Source organism: Cervus elaphus, chromosome 9 (assembly GCF_910594005.1).
Source record: "Cervus elaphus chromosome 9, mCerEla1.1, whole genome shotgun sequence".
NCBI classification, from domain to species: domain Eukaryota; kingdom Metazoa; phylum Chordata; class Mammalia; order Artiodactyla; family Cervidae; genus Cervus; species Cervus elaphus.
In genome coordinates this window covers 64,921,862-64,944,019 of record NC_057823.1, presented here as the reverse complement: position 1 = coordinate 64,944,019, position 22,158 = coordinate 64,921,862, and positions in this window count along the sequence as shown.

Sequence of the window (22,158 nt, the reverse complement as noted above, 5' to 3'; positions counted from 1 at the left end):
CCTTATAGTGGCTTCCAAAAGCCCTGTTAGAACACTTATCCTAGGTCACCCAGCCATTCTGAGCAGATGAGAACTGTTACTCCAAATAGCTAAAACTAGCTCATTTTTTTTCTATGGCCTCAAGATTGCCATTTGAGGCAATCAGACAAACAAAGCATGTCTCAATTTCTCATATAACCAAGGGTCTATAGACTAGTGATGGGCAGGAAAGAGAGCTATGGACTATGACTGCAGGATGGCCTGGCATTCAGCCTGGCTTCATTTGAATCACACTCTCAAGTGACAGAATTAACCAGCCATGGAGATTGAGTTCACTGAACAGGAAAAATGAGGCTGCCAAGAAAAAGAAAAAAAAAAAAGCTAATGCAATCTAAGGCTGTGTTAAATAGAACAACAGCCATTTATTTATTCTCTCCCCTCCTCCAAGAAAGATTTAAAGGGGCAATAAACAATAGTGTCCTGAAACAAGTAAATGAAAATCTCATTCTATTTCTGGTTTTCAGGCAACACATTGGAGACAGTCCTAAATTCCACAAGAAATACTTCACAGTGTTTTTGGAAAAACTAGAGTTCATTTATTTAGAGTGTCCAGGATGCAGATGGGCAAAAAATCGTGGCATGTAGCAAATGACTGAACATCAAGGAACCTGAGGATATTTACTATAATGAAGAGACCTTGAAAACAGTTACCTTGTTTTACCTAATACTTAAAGTTCAGTTCAGGCACTTAGTCATGTCAGACTCTTTGCCACCCCCATGGACTGCAGCATGCCAGTCTTCCCTGTCCATCACCAACTCCCAGAGCTTGCTCAAACTCTTGTCCTTCGAGTCAGTGATGCCATCCAATCATCTCATCCTCTGAAATCCCCTTCTCCTCCTGCCTTCAATCTTTCCCAGCATCAGGGTCTTTTCCAATGAGTCAGTTCTTCACATCAGGTGGCCAAAGTATTGGAGCTTCAGCTTCACATTCACTCCTTCTAATGAATATTCAGGACTGATTCCCTTTATGATGGACTAGTTGGATCTCCTTACAGTCCAAGGGACTCTCAAGGAGTCTTCTCCAATACCACAGTTCAAAAGCATCAATTCTTCAGTCCTCCACTTTCTTTATAGTCCATCTCTCACATTCATAAATGACTACTGGGAAAACCATAGCTTTGACTAGATGGAACTTTGTTGACAAAGTAATGTCTCTGCTTTTTAATATGCTGTCTATGTTGCTCATAGCTTTCCTTCCAAGGAGTAAGCATCTTTTAACTTCATGGCTGTAGTCACCATTTGCAGTGATTTTGGAGCCCAAAAACATAAAGTCGCTCACTGTTTCCACTGTTTCCCCATCTATTTGCCATGAAGTGATGGGATCAGATGCCATAATCTCAGCTTTCTGAATGTTGTTTTAGGCCAATTTTTTCACCCTCCTCTTTCACTTTCATCAAGAGGCTCTTTAGTTCTTCTTTGCTTTCTGCCATAAGGGTGGTATCATCTGCATATCTGAGGTTATTGATATTTCTTCCAGTAATCTTGATTCCAGTTTGTGCTTCATCCAACCCAGCATTTCACACAATGTACTCTGCATATAAGTTAAATAAGTAGGGTGACAAGATACGGCCTTGACGTACTCCTTTGCCGATTTGGAACAAATCTGTTTTTCCATGGACAGTTCTAGCTGTTGCTTCTTGACCTGCATACAGATTTCTCAGGAGACAGGTAAGGTGGTCTGGTATTCCCATCTCTTGAAGAATTTTCCACAATTTGTTGTAATCCACCCAAAGACTTTGGCGTAGTCAGTAAAGCAGATGTTTTTATATGGAACTCCATTGCTTTTTCAATGATCTAATGGATGTTGGCAATTTGATCTCTGGTTCTTCTGCATTTTCTAAATCCAGCTTGAACATCTTGAAGTTCATGGTTCATGTACCACTGAAGCATGGCTTGGAGAATTTGGGGCATTACTTAGCTAGCGTGTGAGATGAGTGCAATTGTGTAGTAGTTTGAGCATTCTTTGGCATTGCCTTTTTTGAGGATTGGAATAAAAACTGACCCTTTCCAGTCCTGTGGCCACCACTGAGTTTTCCAAATTTGCTGGCATATTGAGTGCAGCACCTTAACAGCATCATCTTTTAGAATTTGAAATACCTCAACTGGAATTCCATCACCTCCACTAACTTTGTTTGTAGTGATGCTTTCTAAGGCCTACTTGACTTCACATTCAGGATGTCTGGCTTTAGGTGAGTGATCACACCATTGTGATCATCTGGGTCATATAACCCAGATATAGTTTTTTGTATAGTTCTTCTTTGTATTCTTGCCACCTCTTCTTAATATCTTCTGCTTCTGTTAGGTCCATACTGTTTCTGTCCTTTATTGTGCCCATCTTTGCATGAAATGTTCCCTTGGTATCTAATTTTCTTTAAGAGGTCTCTATTATTTCCCATTCTATTGTTTTCCTGTATTTCTTTGCATTAATCACTGAGGAAGGTTTTCTTATCCCTCCTCGCTATTCCTTGGAACCCTGCATTCAAATGGGTCTATCTTTCCTTTTCTCCTTTGCTTTCTGTCATATTGAAGAGTGCTTAGATTTTTAGAATATGGTTTCAGAGAACAGAATACAACTGGTAGGTGGAAATACCAAAACCTATCCAAAAATGATAAACAGCCTATGAAGTAGTAAGAGTTACTAATATCTCAGGTATTGAAGAAGAGGCACAGTTATAAATCTCTCAACAAATGCTTCATGTCAGGTGGCAAGGAAGGACTCTTTAAAAAGTCATGCATTTAACCAACTCATAAGTATGTACATTGAAAGATATCTTTTCCTCTTTGCTAGGCACTGGTGTGAAAGATTTGGCATAGTTTATGTGCTAAGCACAAGAAGTAAGGAGCTAGGAAGAAGAATGAAGGAATTGCTATGAAAAGGCACACAATTTTTCTATCAAAATTAAGTAGAAGTGAAATATGTCATATTACTGAATGGACCAAGATGGCTAGAGTGAGATGTCACTGACTTCAATCATCATAGGATTTACTCTTTTATTGTTCCCCATATAAGAGCAAAAAATGTCCCCTCTATACAGACTTCTGAGCTGTAGATTACACCATCAGCCATTCAATAAGATTGGACAATAGCAAATCATTTATCACTGGTGGGGAGCATTAGCCCAGCTTCTTTGAACTGAAAGGGGCTTCAAGAGCAATCCTGAGATCCCATTCTTTTCTCTCTTTAAAAATGTGACTAAGTCATCATCCTTGCAAGAATCAGCCCACCTGATCAAGCTATTTGTAATGCAGTTAGTGACCTCATCACCTCTACCCTAGTTGACTACCTTATTATAAGTGGAAAGAAAAGAATGAAGCTGTTTTTTCATCTGCAATTTCCAGATTAAAAAGAAATATCTCTGCATTTTCAGATTTTAAATCAGATTTCCTTTTCCTTACTCTGCTGATACAGCAGTACAATAGCTGTGAGGGGCAAATTTCTAGCCAACTTTCTGCAACTGAGCAATGAAAGATGAGAGATTGTATTCAAAATTTCCAGTATCACAGTTCTGTCTTTCCAGATGACTAAGATCATGGCTTTCATTCACATATAAGGACAATAAAAATAAAAGTAATTAATAAAGAAGCAATCAGACTTTAAGTTACTTATAAAAATACACTAAGATAGTACACCCATATGTACAAATGTGTCTGATAATTTGTTATGTAAGGGGGTGTAATGAAAATGAAACCTTTTTGGTTTGATCTGTTTTTCTCAAATAAGAAATAACTAGTAACATTTTACATCAAATTTATAAAGTCTGACTTTTTTCTCCATGAATGCAACTAATTTTTATAAGTAAATGCTGGGCTTTATGAGCTTCCCCAGTGGCTCAGGAGTAAAGAATCCATCTGCAAAGCAGGAGACACAGAGACCAGTGTTTGATCTCTGGGTCAGGAAGGTCTCCTGAAGAAGGAAATGGCAACCCGCTCTAGTATTCTTGCCTGGAAAATTCCATGGATAGAGGAACTTGGTGGGCTAAAGTCCATGGTATCACAAGGAGTCTGACACGACTGAGTGACTAAACAACGATAGTAGGTGAATATATTTAGACTGAAGACCATAAATAAGATCACAAATAAGAAGTCTAATATTTTAAAGGCCCCGGGAGATAAAGCAGATATCTGAAAAGGATGGATATGAGGCAACAGAAAGCAGTGTTGATGTCCAGTTGGAAATTCTGTGCCCCGTCTAAGCATACTATAGTTCAATAATATAAATAGCAACAACATTAAAAAAAATGCGCTTTCACAAAACAATTGAATGTTCACAGCTTAGATTCCCATTTGAGCTGCAAAAGTCTTTTCTTTTTTTTTTTTTTTTTTAAAACCAGTGGTCTTAAAAGATCACCTGATCTGGTTGGTGATCAACTCTGACACCACATTCAAATCCCTGGATCTAAAAAATGCTAATGCCTGGATCCCATACCAGATCAACTGGATGAGCATCTCTGAGGGTGGGAAAAAAGCATCAGTGTGATTTGAAAATCTCACCAGGTGATTCTAATATACAGCAAGGCATGAGAATCAAGATGAGAAAACTAAAGCTGAAAAAAGTAAAGGGATTTGTTCAAGATCATATTAGCACTTGGTAGGGAGCAAGCCTTGCCTTAATGATCAATGATTAAGTTCCAATAGAGAAGATGCCCAAAAGCAAATGCATAGAGGAAATATAAAAGGAGAATGTACAAAAGTTGTCAAGACTCTTATTTGATTATAGCAAATATTTGGCTAGTTGGAAATTTAGTTGCATTGATGATGCAATGCACTTTCTTAGTGCCAATAATGTGCCAAAAATCACTAAACACTTGATGTATAGTTATAAGTTTTAACAATTCATTAAAGAGATGAAGACAGTAATGCACAGAAAGATAAATTATATTGTCAAGCTTATAAAGCTAAGAAATACAGGATATATTTACATCTGTCTCTTTGAGATAAAATTTACATGAAACAAAATGTACAGATTTCAGCAGACCATTACATGAGTTTGCCAAATATATACATATACCTATGTAACCAAACCTACAATCAAGATATTAAATATTCCCATTACCTTAAAAATTCCCCCATATCCCCTTCTACTCACTCCACACCCCACAGGCAACTATGATTCCAATTTCTATCATTATGAACTGGAACCCCCCATTTATAAATGAAATTGTATAGTGTGTTCTCATTTATTTCTGTTTTTACATTTTTTAAATATTTTATTTATTTTTGGCTGCTCTGGGTCTTTGTTGCTACGCTTGGGCTTTCTCTATCTGCAGTACACGTGTTTCTCATTGCAATGGCTTGTCATGGAGCATGGGCTCTAGAGCATGGGCACAGTAGTTGTGGCGCATGCGCGTAGTCGCCCCACGGCATACGGGATCTTCCTGGACCAGGGAATGAACCCATGTCCTGCATTGATTGGCGGAATCCTTACCATTGGACCACAAGGGAAGTCCCTTCATTTGTTTCTTACTGGCTTGTTCAACAACATTTTTTTTTAAATATGCATCTATATTATTCCTTGTATCAGTAGTGAGTTGCCTTTATGTAGCTGAGGAGTATTCTATTATATGAATATACCACAATTTGTTCACCAATTGTCTTGTTGATGATCATTTGTCTGTTTTTAAGTAATGATTTTTGGCTGAATATTAATAAAGCTGCTATAAATGTGTTTAGGATAAACTACCAAATTATTTTCTAAAGTGCATGTCTTGTTACATACCTACTTCCCTGAGCAATACCTGAGTTGTACGACTTCACACTGTCAAAAGCATTTGCTGATGCAACAGGAAAGTGGTATTACACTATGGTTTTAATTTGCCTTTCTCTGGTAACTAATGATATCAAGTTCTTGTTCATGTTCATATTCACCATTCATACATTCTTCCTGGTGAGGTGTCCAGATCTCTTGCCTCATTGTATAAAAATTGCTTGTGATTTTATTATTGGCTTTTTCCTTATTTATTCTGGATCAAGTTTATTGTAAAATATATACTGTAACTATTTTCTCCCATATTGTAGCTAAACTTTTAATTTTCTTTTGCTGAGTAGAGGTATTGTCTGGTGAAATTCAAGGTGGCTTTTTCTGTGGCTTTTTCTTTCACTCCAAGAAACCTCTGCCTGCTCAAAGATCACAAATACATGCTTCCATGTTTATTTCAAAAAATTTTTAATGTTTTAGTTTCTACAATTAGGTCTATATTTTATCTAAATTAATTTTGTGCATGATGTAAAGTTGAGATTCTTATTTCCATATGTTTATCCCATTGTTCCAGCACCATTTGTTTAAAAATATTTTTTTTCTCCTGAATTGCCTTGAAGTTTCTATGCAATTTATTATATGTGTACTGATCTAGTGCTGAATACTACTTTGCCTCAACCTATGTATCTTTATATAACACAATACTATCTTGATTACTGTGGCTTATATCAAGTAATACAATTCACCTGATTTTGTTATTATTCAAGACAATTTCAAATATTGTATATTCTCTACATTTTCATATAAATTTCAGAATAAGAGTTTCTGTTTCCACACAAAAAATTTGTGGAAAAGTTTTGCTTGAGATTGAAAAGTGAAAGTCACTCAGTTGTCTCCTTTGCAACCCCAGGGACTGTAGCCTGCCAGGTTCCACTGTCCATGGAATTCTCCAGGGCAGAATACTGGAGTGGGTAGCCATTCTCTTCTCCAGGGATCTTCCCAACCCAGGGATTCAACCCAGGTCTCCCACATTGCAGGCAGATTCTTTACCATCTGAACCATCAGGGATGCCCAAGAATACTGGAGTGGGTAGCCTATTCCTTCTCCAGCAGATCTTCCCCACCCAGGAGTTGAACCCGGTTCTTCTGCATTGCAGGCAGATTCTTTACCAGCTGAGCTACCCAGGGAAGCCCCTACTCGAGATTATGTTTAATCAAAACAACATTGGATCTTTTAGTTCATAAAATCTCCACCATATATTTTAGAATTTTTAGTAGAGAAATCTCATGTATCTTTTTGCTAAGTTTATCCCAAGATTTTATGGGTATCTTTTATGCTATTGTACATGGTATATTTAAAGTTTATGTTTCAAGTGTGTGCTGCTAGTATCTATTGACAGTATATCAACCATTATCTACTGAGTACCTATAATGTGCCACAGACTATACTAAACATGCTCCACACTAAAATCTTTACAGAAGTCTCTTTAAGAGACAAGTAAACTCATTTGTAGAGATGTGGATGGACCTAGAGACCATCATACAGAGCGAAGTAAGACCAAAAGAGAGAAACAAATACCATATATCAAAAATGGCATAGTTGAACTTATTTGCAAAACAGAAATAAAGACACTGATGTAGAAAACAAACATGGACACCAAGGGGGGAAGGGGGAGGAACCCGGTGGTTTGGGAGATTGGGACTGACTTAAATACACTATTGATACTATGTATAAAACATAACTAATGAGAACCTAATGTGTAGCTCAAAGAACTCTACCCATTGTTCTATGATGACCTAAATGGAAAGGAAGTTCAAAAAAAGAGGGGATATGTATACATACAACATGATTCACTTTGATTACAGTAGAAACAAACACAACATTATAAAGCAACTATACTCCAATAAAAAATAATTTTTAAAACAGGAACGAGCTAACTAAGGCAGAGATAAATTTAATTTTATACTTAAGGCTACAAAGCAATAAAGTTCTAAAGGTGAATTAGAACTTAATTCACCTTAATGTTAAAGTCTGTTCAAACCACTGTGCTTTGCTTATGTTATAATATGGGGGACCTTGAATACCCTATCTTTGAAGATATAATCCTACCATTCAGTGGGTTTCCACAGTAGATTCTTTAGCAAGGAAATAACATTTTGAAAGAGCTGTTCTAAGAATCCTATACAGATTGAGGTGGTAAGAATAAAATAGATGGGGTGATGAGAGACAGACTACATATTTTCCAACATCCCACACTCTGCCACCTCCAATTTGACTTCATTTCCTTAAGCTCATCAAGACTGAAATTCCATGCCATATCTTTGGAAAATGGGGGCTTCCCAGGTGGCTCAAATGGTAAAGATTCCACCTGCTAATGCAGGAGATGCAGGTTCAATCCATGGGGATACCCTGGATCCTCTGGCAACCCACTCCAGTATTCTTGCCAGGAAAATGTCATAGACAGAGGAGCCTGGTGGGCTACAGTCTATGGGGTTGCAAGAGTTGGACATGACTGAGTGACACACGCACACACACACTCACACTTTGGAAAACAGTCTGCATGCATGCTGTCTCTTCAGTCATGTCTGACTATTTGCAACCCCAGGGACTGTAGCCCTCTAGGCTCCTCTGTTCATGAGGTTATCCCAGCAAGATGACTGGAGTGGCTTGCCATTTCCCTCTCCAGGGAATCTTCTCCAACTGGGATGGAACCCATGTCTCCTGTGCCTCCTGCCTGACAGGAGGATTCTTGACTGCTGAGCTAGGGGAGAAGCCCCAAAATAGTCTTCAAATGATTGAATATAGAGTTAACAACTCTACAACTAGTTCTGTACCCAAGCAAAATGAAAACATGTCCTCACAAAAACATGTATGCACTAAAGAGAATGAATATACATACATGTATAACTGGATCATTTTGCTGAATACCTGAACCTAACACAACTAAATCAACCACACACCAATAAAATAATGTATGCAAATGTTTACAGCAGTATTATTCATAGGAGCCAAAGGGTAGAAACAACACAAATGTCCATCAACTAATGAATAGATAAGCAAAATGTGATATATACAAATAATGGAATATTTTGACCATAAAAAGGAATAGAGTACTGATATATACTAGAACATGAATGGACTCCGAAAACATTATGAGAAATGAAAGAAGTCAATCACTAATGACTATATATTACATGACTCTATTCTTATAAAATGTCCAGAATATAAAAGTAAATCACTGATTGGTTAGGGCTGGGAGGGGACAAATTTGGGGGAGAAGGGGATCTCTAACTGGTATGGGGTTTCATTCTGAGATGATGAAAATGTTCTAAAATTGAACATCTGAAATACATTTCATATATTTGTAACAATACTAAAAAATATTGAATTTCATTATTTAAATGTATGAATTATACAGTATGTGAATTATATCTCAGTAGAGCTATTAAAAAATAAAAGAGCAATATTCCTATTCTTTTTACTAGCAAAATGCTTGACACCTACTAAGTACCAATAAATATTTGTTGGAAATATTAAAGAAAGAATAAATCCATTAGAAATAGGCCTCTCTTGTGTTCAGGTAAGGGGTTACATTAGGGATAAATGTGTTAAAAATTTGAGGAAGTATAATGTCATTCCCCGTACTTAAATATATACATAATAAATCACCTTGAACACTATTTACTATTCTAGGTTTCATTGGACTAAATACTTTACATATTTAGATCTTTCTGGAGTATTGTTGCCATCCATTATTACTGGCATTTTCAGCACTGCCTTGCAGCACGACCTTTGGTAGGTCTCTCTACTCTTCCTAGTTTGTTTCCATTAGAATTATTTAAAGCAGCCTTGAGAGGCTGACTGATGCCAAGAGCCAGGGAAGCTGAAAAGGATACAGCTGGAAACTACAACAGAGCTATAAGAATGACTAAACGCAAGAACTCTTTGTATCCCTTGGCATTTTTGCCTCCATAATTTTGAACTAACAAGAAAGAAAAATTTTTGACTATGTCAGTGGGGAGCATTGCAATCTACATCACAAATATAGGTCATTCTTACTTCTCAGAGAGAATAAAACAGCATTGTCACTGAAGCTGCTTTGTTTTGGTTTTTACTTTTTTTCTTTTAAGTCCTGGTAAGCATTAAAAGTTACAGTAGAAAGGGACCTTAGAGAGTCTTCTGTCCAGTGCTTTCCAAACTTTAATGTGAACCATCAGAGGTTTTTGAAAAAATGCAGAATCTGATACAATAGGTCTGAAGACAAGTAATTCCAGGCAATGTGGGTGCTGCTCTTTCATGGACCGGACTTAGAGTAGCAAAGTTCAGTTCCAATCTCTTCATGTTACACATTTTAAAAAAATGAAGAGGTAGAGAAGAAAAGGAGACTTACTCAAGGTCACAAAGTTTTGCAGTAAAAAGATAAAGACCAGACATGAAGTCTCTAAAATACCAACTCAGAATTGTTCCTACTACGTAGCTTCTATCAGAAACCCAAAACACATTCTTCCTTCACTCCCATGTTATTAAATCTTGGTCCTGAGATTATTACACTTCACAAGCAAAAATCTCTGTATGAGTTTGTTCTCTGCCCTACCAAATAGTTAAGAAAACAAAACCAGACCTATTTTTGGCCATCAAGGACCAACTGTTTTCCTCATCAATGGCCATTATAACATCCCAGCATAAGGTGAGCCTCTGTTTTGCCTCTGGCCATTATCAGAAAGCAATTAGAAGTACAGATATAATTATGGCACGCCTACTGAGAAAAAAAGATTTATAAATTTTTTTAATAGAGTAACTCCCTAAAGTTTGAGTGTTCTCTGATTTCTTATCCTACCAGTATGGATTAATGAGAAAGGATTTTATAACTCAAATATATATAGACTTAATAGTATACAGTAGTATTTACATGTCTGTGTTGGTACATGCATAGAATACTTCTGAAAGATTATGTAAAGCTAATAAGATAAATTACATCACTATTTAATAAACAGGAGTGCAGAATTATTGGTAGGAAAAAGCAGAGGAGTCTTAATTTTCACACTATCTTTTTTGTCTTATCTTTATTTATATATATTAGTTTAATTTTTTTAAGCCAGGAATGTTTTAGTAATGTAAATAAAAGATAGCATAGAAGACTGTAGTTTGTTAAAAATGATCACAATAATATTTTTAGTTCCACATACACCTCCAAAACCTTGCTACTCCACATTGAAAGTTGTAGTTGGGACTTCCCTGGGGGCAGAGGTTAAGAATCTGCCTTGCAAGGCAGAGGACTCAGGTTCAATTCCTGGTTAAGGAACTAATATCCCACATGCCACAGAGCAACTAAGCTCATACTCTCTAGAGTCCACATGACACAATTCTCAGCCCTCACCCTCTGGAGCCCGCATGCCACAACTAGAGAATACGTGCACCACAATGAAGATCCCACGTGCCACGACTAACACCTGATGCGACCAAATACATAAATAATAAGTATTAAAAAATTGTTTTTAATTGTAGTTTATTTTCATCCCCCTCAAACTTGGGAAGACTTGTGACTTTTAACCAACCAAATAAGTGAAACAATACTTTATTTTCTGGGGCTGGGTCTTTAAAAGAAATACAGCTTTCACTTGAATCCCCTTTTTTGGAGGTGGGGGATGTTTGCTTTGAGAAACCAACCACCATGCTGTGAAGAGCTCCACATTCACCCACATGAAAAGATCACATGGAGAGAGATCCATGTGGAAAGAAGTTGAGATCTCAGTCAACAGGCTTGATCAACCACCATAGTGAATCAACATGGCTTCAGATGATTTCAGTCCTCAGAATGAATCATCTAGCTTAAACTCAGACATCATGGAGGAAAGATACAACATCCCTACACACCCTGCCTAAACTCCTAACTCAGAGAATCCACGAACACAACAGATGCTTTTTCTATATTCTAAACTTCATAGTAATTTGTTGTGCAGCACCAAATATTGGAAACAGATTTTTATACCTGGAAGTAGGGAAATGCCATTACAAAAATACCTAAAACCAGTGGGTGACTTGGAGGCGGGCAGAGACTGGCGAAACATTGAGGAGGTTATTTCTGAAAACAAGGGTCTTATAAAGTCAGTCAGGAAACCTTGATGGCTCTTCAGAAGATTGAAAGTGAGGGATTAAAGGCATGGAAGAAAAGTGTCAGTAGAAGCTGAAAGAAAGCCCCATGTTCATTTATCCAGACCATTCAATCCATTTTCCAGATTCCATATTATCACAGGAGATAGTGCTCCTAAACTTTCCATCACCACATCACAAGTGTTTTCTTTCTTTTAGCTTCCAGGAACACTTCCAGAGTGAGCTGTTGGTTGTGTTTGTGAATTCTGTGAGTTAGGAATTTAGACAGGGTGTAGTGGGGATGGTTTCCTTTGCTGTGCAAAAACTTTTATATTTAATTAGTTTCCATCTTTAATGTTTACTCTTATTTTGATTATGCTAGGAAATGGATTCTCCCACAAATTACTGTGATTTATGTAAAAGAGTTTCCTCTAGGATATTTATAGTATCTGGTCTTACATTTAGGTCTTTAATCTCTTTTGAGTTTATTTTTGTATAGAGTGTTAAGGAATATTCTAATTTCATTCTTTTGCATGTGGCAGTCCAGTAGCTTTCTTTTGCATGTGGCTTTCCCAGCACCACTTATTGAAGAGACTGTCTCTCCTCCACTGTGTATTCTTGCCTCCCTTGCTGTGGTTTAATTTACCACAAGTGTGTAGCTTTATTTCTGAGCTCTCTACCCTGTTTCATTAATCCAGGTGTCTGTTTTTCTGCTAGTACCACACTGTTTTAATTACTGTAGCTTTGTCGTGTAGTCTGAAGCCAAGGAGCACAATTCCTCCAGCTCTGTTCTTTGTCAAGATTGTTTGGGTTACTCAGTGTCCTTTGTGTTTCCATACAAATTTTAAGATTATTTGTTCTAGCTTTGTGAAAAATGCCATGCTGTTTTGATAGAGATTGCATTGACTCTATAGATTGTCTTGGCTAGTATGGTTATTTAACAATACTGATTCCTCCAATCCAAGAACATGGTTGTGTTGACTTCAGTTTCTTTCATCAGTGTCTTATAGTTTTCAGAGTACAGTCTTTTACCTCCTTAAGTAGGTTTAACCCTACATATTTTATTCTTTCTCATGCAATGGTAAATGGGATTGATTCCTTAATTTCTATTTCAGATTTTTTGTTAGTGTTTAGAAATCCAACAAATTTCTGTATATTAATTTTCTATCCTACAATTTTACCAAATTCATTGATGAGTTCTAGTATTCTCTGGTAGTATCTTTAGAGTTTTTTATGTATCATACCATGTCATTTGCAAACAGTGACAGTTTTACTTCTTCCTTTCCAATTTGTATTTCTTTTCTTTCTTTTCTTTTTTGATTGCTATAGGTATTTTATTATGGCAACCTTATATGCAACTGTAAGGCTCTGGTCAGGAAAATTCAGGATAAATGACAGAAAATGGTTTAGAATCCTACACTCAGGTCTTCAGATCTGAGAACCTTATAATTCATCCAAGTAAGGCCCCCACATTTGACCACTGAAGAAAAATAACCTTTGCCTCAGGCCACATGACTACTTAACATCAAAGGACACAGAGTTATCTGCAATTTCAAAGTTCTTTTTTCTTTAAGTCTGGCAAACTCATTACTTCCAAATAGCTATGCAGAACTAAAAGACAGATTTAGGAAAATATATCATCAAAGGAGAACAGGATGCCTTCATCATGTCCCAAACAAATCTAGAACCTCCAAGGTCAGTTTCTTCCAACTCTGTCTCCTGAGTTATTGCTTGCAAGAGACTGTGATGTGGAGATCTTTAGGAGATACTACTGATTGGTGTCTAGATTTCTTGCTGTATATAAGTAGAAACTGAGATTCAGAAAAGATTAGCGATTTTCTTAATTTTCAGTTACAGAGATAGGATTACCCCATAATCTTACCTTCATTTAGTTAAGATTTAAAAGTGAAAATGAAAGTCGCTCATTTGTGCCTGACTCTTTGTGACCCCATGGGCTATACAATCCATGGAATTCTCTAGGCCAGAACAGTGGAGTGGGTAGACTTTCCCTTCTCCAGGGGATCTTCCCAACCCAGGGATCAAACCCAGGTCTCCCACATTACAGGCAGATTCTTTACAAACTGAGTCACCAGCAAAGCCCAAGAATACTGGAGTGGGTAGCCTATCCCTTCTCCAGCAGATCTTCCCGACCCAGGAATAGAACTGGGGTCTCCTGCATTGCAGATGGATTCTTTACCAACTGAGCTATCAGGGAAGCCCCAAGTCAAAATTTATTTATTACTAAATGCCATACATTAGGCTAAGTGTTTTACCAATATCTTTTTCAAATCACCTACCAATGATATGGTAGAAGAAATCAGAAACATCTTCAGTTTATAGATGAGAAAAATGTAGAATGTATATCACTTACCCCAAATCAGTCAGCTAATTAGTTGTAGATCTGAATTTTAAACCCAAATACACCTGAATCTAAAGTCTACAATGTAGGTTATAAAAAGAATCATTTCTGGTTCAGCGTGGAAGTATAAATTCTTTGACCCAATGGGGTTACTCCCAGGCTCTCCTTTCCATGAGTTTTGGGTTCTGTGATGAGACACACATCTAGTTAAAGGAGGTCTCTTTTAATGAAAGAGAAGTACTTTCTGTAAAGAACACTTATTCTTACTGACCATTATTTTCCTGTCTCCCTTATTTCCTCCAAAATGTTTTCATCACTGTTGCACTTCATCATCATCTACAGGGTCTCAGGTTTCATCACACCTCCTCCAGGGAAACCTCGTGTGTTTGCCTTCATTTGCTAAGTTGAGGAGTGGGGTGGGGAGAAAGTCAGCTAGTCTTCATTGGACCAGCTGGTCTGCAGAAGCAGGAACATTAGATGCAGGTCCTACGGAAGGAGGCCAAAAGCCTGCCACATCCCATTTGTTTACTTTCAAAGGCCACTGCACTGGCTGTAGACAGATGTCTGACAGGCTGCATCTGAGGACGTTTATTCCACGCCTACCCACAGATGGCTTTACCAACTTCCACAGCATAAGTTTGATTTCTTTCCAAGCTTCAACTTATAACTAGGGCATCACAAAGTTATAGCTGAAGAGATTATCCTTTGACTTATATTTGAATACCTTGTATTTGAATACCCAAATGCTTGACAATGTAGAAAACACTCAACAATACCTCATTTAATCCTCATGCCAAGCTTATAAAGTAACCATTATCACTACTCCCATTCTACTAATGAATTAGCTAAGAATTAGAAGACCAAAGTCACTTGCCCAAGGTCACATGGCTAGTAAGAAACGAAGTTGGCTTTCAAATCCAAGTAGAGTTTGACTTCACAGTCTATATTCTTTCCTGTTGCTCCATAAAAGCTAATAGAGATGATGATAGTGGTGGTGATGGTATTACTGTTGTTAAGGATAAAAATATCAGCAACAACAAAGGAAAACTGTGGTCCCTGCATTATGCCAAGTGCTTTACATGTACTACTTCATTTAATGGTCACAGTTCTTCATATGGCATGGTATTAATATCTACTACTTACCTGAAGAACCGGAGCTAATTTAGAGAGGTTAGTAACATGCTCAGGGCTACACACCAGTGACAGTACCCAAAGGGGCCCGTTCTGTCTAACCCTAGCTCAAGCTCTTACCAGTTATGCCCACTGCCATCTTATTTTAAAGCTGGGGAAACTGAAGCTTAGAAAGGGAAAGCTCCAGGCTCCTATTTCTAGAATATGGTAGCCTACCAGTCTAACTGTAACATTCCTCCAGCATGGATTACCAGCTCCCAGGAAAGGGCTATTTACTTAGCACCACGTATGAGAAAACTCAACCAGTCTTCATTTTTGGAAGTAGAGGAATATTGTGAGAAACAATGAGGGATAGAGTGGTTTGGGAGCCAGAAAGTAAGACGTGAGCCATTTACTAGGCTGCTTCACTTTGATCAAGATACTTAGTTGTCTCAGGCCCCTCCTTTTCTACAAGGGAGTTTATTTTATGATTGGGAAGTTCTGCCGTTAGGAACTATTCCAAGATGGTGTGTAGGCAAGAGCTAAATGAGTTTGTAAAAATATTAAGTGCTGTCATTTGAGACTAAATAGATCACTATGGGTCAAAGTAATAAAAGTGTGTTAATTGAGAAGGTGGCACCTAAGGTTGATTTGAAACATATGAGAATAATGACTTTTTTTTTTTTAACTATGTTCTTACTACACATCAGATCCTGACATAGGTAATTTATGTGTATGATTTCAGTTTATCCTTATGAAACTTTTTATGTTTACTGTTATTGTGCTTCCTATTCTAGAAGTGTAGAAACTGAGGCCCAAACAGGGGCAAAGTTAAAGAACTAGCAGGTGACACAGTTGAGATTCAAGCTCAGGGGTCTAGCCTCAATCACTGCATCACACTGCCTTTCTGGGTTGATTAAATAGACAATTGTGGGGACAGCTTCAGTGAAATCAAGAAGCATCCAGGGAGTTAAATCCTCTGCAGCAACTAGCAATGCATGCATTCCACAATATGGAATTTGCATTTCAGACCCTAAAGTGATAACCTGGTCATGCCCTGTGCTTTCAGGCAGGGCAAACATCACCACCACTGTGTACTTCAGAAGTGTTGAAGGATACTCCCAAGGTCAGGCAGCTAGGTTATCACCCCTTCCACAGCAGTGTTTCTTCCTTAGTCTCTTGCCATGAAGCGCTGTTTAAATTCATGGACATCCAGGTTTCAGCTAATAATTTCTCCATCTACCTTACATGTATTGGTTTTATAGACCACAGATTACAAAGAAGGGTGCTGAGATGTACTAAATTTCCTTCAGAGACAGAAAACTTTATGTAAACACAAGATATGTGGAAACCTAGAATAAAAGGCCTTAGATAATATCATAAACAGCTAGCCAAATGGAAACTGAAATACATGGGCTTTTCTGCTCAACAGAGTATTAAAGTTAGAAGAAGCCTTAGAAGTCAGGTTATGCAAACCTGCCATGTTACCAACAGGGAAACCAAAGGGCAAAGTCTACTATGATGTGCATGAGAGTCCACGGATGGCTGATGTTCAACCTAGGCCAGAACCCAGTATCTACATTTGCAATTTGTTGCCTTTTCTTTTGCCATCCAGTCCTCTCCCTCACATTTCATCACTGTCAGGTCTAACCCACCGCTTCTCACTCTAATCACTTGCCAGTTTCTCTGAAGCCATGGCCCCAGGATCCATTGCTTCTTAACTATCTGTCCCTCATTAAGGCATTCTCTCTGCTGGCCTTTCCACCCTCTGCATGCTTGATTCCCTCAGAGGGAGGCACTGGAAGGTTCTCATTAACTGAGAGGATGCTGATGGGACTCTTGCAGAGGCAAACTTGCCCATCCCACTGAGCAGGCCCTGGTTATGCCAAGCAGAAAGGGCCTTCCCTCTGATAGGAAGCCCAAGAGAAATCTGAAGCAGGACAACTGTCAGTGTGGAGAGGGAAAAGCATGCTGTGAGCAGAAAAGCTTTATCTGTATAAAATCCCACATGATTGCACAAAATGGCAGCTGGAGTGAATGATGGTGGATATTCATTTACATTTTAAATGAACACAACATTTTCCTGGGGGCATTGCTCCCTCCTAATGATCTAATCTATAAAACATATCATTCCTTTTTCTACTAGAAAAATCCTTTTTCTTAAAGTCAATAAACAAATATATTTCTGCTGCCCAAAGCTGTTACTATCTGTATATCTTTTAAGCACAAAATCAAGACTGTGCCTTGAACGATTGCTGATCTAAGCCATAGAGACATTTTCACATGAGTTAATAGATGGAGACTACTCCTGAGATTCTCTTTATTTAAAATGCAAACAATTCTCAATGGGGACAGGTTCCTCAGCCAGACTTCCAATCTCCCCTTTCCTTGCAGAAGGAGAAAAAGAAATATTGCTTGGCAATAATGGCTTCACAGATGCTTCAGTGATTCCCAAGGTAATTCCACAGAGAGAAAAATTCATGCCTTTCAGGCACCCAGGTCACAGGAACTGAGAGTTGTGTTTTATCACAAAGAGCATTTGTCATTCAGTGAAATTACATTTTTGAAACAGAATCAACAGAGGATACCACGAGTCATGGAAGAGAACTCTGGCAGGGGAAAGAGTGATGAATTTTCTTAGCACTGGCTTCTCTAATACATGCTTACGGGGCCTGGGTGTAACTAAGGTTTGCCAGAGTTATCTAGGAGAAAAAGACAAAAACAAAAACTAAAGACTGACTTTGTGACCCCTCTAACTCCCATACCCACATCAAGGCACATACATTTTCCCCATCACCCCAAGAAAAACAGTTGTTTCATGGGAGGCTCTGGTTCCCAGCTACATTTCTTCCGTTATTCTATTCAAGCAGTTGTTTCTGCTTTTTTAAGAATCTTGGTTTTGTTGGGACCCAGGGTACATTGCCCCAAAATACACCTTAATGAAATATTGATTATTTTGAATTAAAGTTACTTAAGAAAGAACTGATGCAAAAGAAATACTTTGACCTTCCTCTCAGCCTCATTGAATGCAGGAAATTTACCTTCCATGTGAAAGGTGCCCTTCCTGTGTCTGGAGGTAGAAAGACACCCTCATCTCTAGAGATAAGGAACTGGGCCAAGAAGCCTATATAAATAAACCTTGTCACTTCCTGAATTTACTATCCAGTTATATAATATTATAATACACATAAATGGGCTTCCCTGGTGGCTCAGAGGGTTAAGAGTCTGCCTGCAGTGTGGGAGACCCAAGTTCAATCCCTGGGTCAGGAAGATCCCCTGGAGAAGGAAAAGGCAACCCACTCCAGTATCCCCATGGACAGAGGAGAATCCCCATGGACAGAGGAGCCTGGTGGGCTACAGTCCATAGGGTCCCAAAGAGTTGGGTATATAAATGTAGGATTTATTCCCTCCCCTACCTCTTGCTGGGCAGGCATTCCACTTTGAAAACCTCTGACCTAAATCAGCACTGAGTGACCCCTGCCTGCACACTTTGTCTCACTATTTCTCCACCTGGAATCAACCTGGAACCAGACAATAACCAAAAATAGAACAACTATCAAGTTCAAGTGAGGAGCAGCTAGTTGAGAGATCTCAGACCTTGAAGGCCCTATACTTATGAAAATTCAACTCTTCAAATATTGTTCTGGGGTACTACCACCACACGTTCTACCACCTCCGTAACACTTTTCTGATTATTCGGATCTGAAATACTCTTTTTACTCCAACAAAAGTCTATTGTCAATTTGTTGGGGACCAGGCATTTTGCTAATGGCTTTTCATCTATTTATATAACTCCAACACTCTAAGAATGAAGAAGCTTAATTTCCCTTTTCCCAGATTATAAAAACAAAGTTGGTTGAAATCTCACAGTTAAGTGAGAGGTAAACCTTAACATTCAAACACTGGTCTCACATGAAATTATGTCAACTACATTGGGCTTCCCTTGTGGCTCAGCTTGATAAAGAATCACAAAGAGTTGGACATGACTCAGCGACTTTCACTTTCACACTGCCTTTGGGCTTCCTGATGGCTCAGATGGTAAAGAATCTGCCTGTAAGGAAGGGTTTGATCCCTGGATGAAGAAGATTCCCCACAGAAGGGAATAGCTATCCACTCCAGCATTCTTGCCTGGAGAATTCCATGGACAGAGGGGCCTGGCAAGCTACAGTCCATGGGATCACAAAGAGTTGGACATGACTGAGCAATTAACACTTTCAACACTTCTCATTTTCACTCTGTCTTTACAATAATACATACCACCTGTGCCATTAATTTGGCATTTAACACATATGCCTTTTTCAAAAATAATTATTTGCTCAACTTTAGGCTCCTTCAGTAAGCCATTTGTGAGAGCGCCTGCTTCGAAGTTGTCTGTCTCAGCACTGAAACTCCTCCATGAACTTGCATTGAGAAAATGCTATGTGCTAGGAATAGTCCATGAGCCATCTCACTTGTCTGGGTCATTTTTCAGCATTTGTAACTATATCCATTTTAAAAATGAAAAACATATATCAAATTTGTTAAAAAAAAACAAAAACACTTCTAAACTAAATCAGTAATTCTGTAAGGGGTAGAGTCAGGAATTGAGCTCTGCTTAATTCCCAAATCCCACTACTGTATCTTTTCACACATCCCTTATCATAGGTAAGTCCCTCACTGCACATTTCAATGATGGGCTGCTACCTGTACATGTCACATGTTCCTGTTTTATATATAGCTAATGCCTCTCACGGTATCATTTACCATGGTAAGTACTCAGCACATAATTTTTTTTTAATTCTTCAGATGAACTGCTTTTGAACAGGAATACCAGCTGTTGGATGCAAAAGAATTTGCTGGACTTCATTTCATATAAATGAATCTGATAATATGTTAACTGTGTGTGACTTTTTTCATTCAGCATATTGTTTTCAAGGTTCATCTATTTAACATACAAGGTTCATGTATGTTCATCTAAGCATATGTATGTATACACTAGCACATCATTCCTTATCATAGGAGAATGATATTTTACATTTCACTGCATAGATATGCCACATTCTGTTTATCCATTCATCAGTTGATAGACATTTGTGTTGTTTCACTTTCTGGCTATTATGAAAAATGTGGCTATGAACAATTGCATAGAAGTTTTTGTGTGGGCATACATTTTAATTTTTCTTTGGTATATATCTAGGGAGAAGGAACAGAAAAAATATTTTAGAAAAATAATGGCCAAAAACTCTCCAAATTTGAGGATGCAAACAAAAAAAGAACAAAAAGCATTTCACTCACCATCCAGGTCTATCTACAAAGATTAACACACTACAGTCACTGACCAATAGGGCACTCTTTGCCTTTAGAAAGAAGAAATTAAAGACAATAATACAATGCTCTGTGTTTTGGACAGTTAGGCCCCTTAGATAGTTAGGAACATTTCAGGAATAATTTTAATGAACCCAGATTCTTGCTAGCTAACATTTGCTAACATCTTCTCATAAATAGAAAAGCACTTTAATCATTGAGATAGCTTTGTGACAAGCAGTAACCCTTACCAAGATGTATGCTTGACTACATGTATTCCCTAGATGAAGAAAAAATCATATATAACTTAGCCTGTTCCCCTACCTCTTTGGAGCAGAGCTATCTGAGAAGCTGTCTTTCAGGCTGTAGTCCTCGGTAAGGCCATAAAAGAAACAACTTGAAACTGAGAGGTTGGGCAATTTTCTTTCAGTTGACAATGAAAAACAGTAACCTACACATCCAACAGTATCAATGAACTCCGAGTAAGATAACTCAGAGTATTCTACATGTAGACACATCATGTTCAAACTATTCAAAGAGAAAAGCTGGAAAGCTGCAAAAGAAAAAGTATTCTTCACATCGAAAGAGTCCTCAGAAACATTAAGTGTATACTTTACATCAGAAAACACGGGGGCTGGAATATAATGGCGTGACATAGTCAAAGTGCTGAAAGAAAGGGTATCAATCAAGAATTCTATATCCAGGAAAACCTAGGCAAATCTGCAAAGACAAAAAGATTAGTGATTGCCAGAGACTGAGAGGTGTAGAGGGAATTGCTAATAAATATAAGATTTTCTTGATGGGGTGATGAAACGTATTCTAAAATCAGATAGTAGTAACGATTACACAATTATGTGGATATACTAAAATCCAATGACTTGTGTACTTGAAAAGGTACATAATTATGTGATATGTCAATCATATATCAATAAAGTTGTTTAAAAACAAAAACAGGATTCAGTGCATGGTAAATGCTGTACCAGGGATAGTCATCACTATTACTGTTTTTCATTATTTTTATTATTTCTATTTTTAAAATCATGGCTCTTTCTGGTTACTGTGTGCAGAATGGGTTGCTTGGAGGCAACTGGGTAAAAAACAACTGTAGTACATTGATGAGGTGACTGTGAAGATGAAGGGAAGTGGCAGAATGCAGGATACATTTTGAGGTAGAGCACACCTTGTGTGAAAGAAAGAACTATTCTTGGATAGGATGTCTGAGTGACGGGATGCATGCAATAACACTTAGTGAACAAATAACCACCAATTCCCTCAGTAAATACAGCTGCTTTCAAAGGGGCTTCTTGAGTATAGAGACCATTTTCTTTTCTTGCCTTGAAGACAACATTTCTTTAAGCAGATAGGTCTAAAGATTTTCCTGTGGCAAGTCTTGAGGACATCCACAATGATGAAACACAACATGAAGGAGAGGACCCAGTTTGGACTCATGATCCACAGAATGGGTGGTCTGCTTCTTGATTCAGCAAATATTGATTGATTATACCTTGAAATTCAAGTAAAGTGTCACAGTGAGTTAAGTTCTTGATTCACGCTGCAATAAGCAAGGAAATATTAAGCCCTC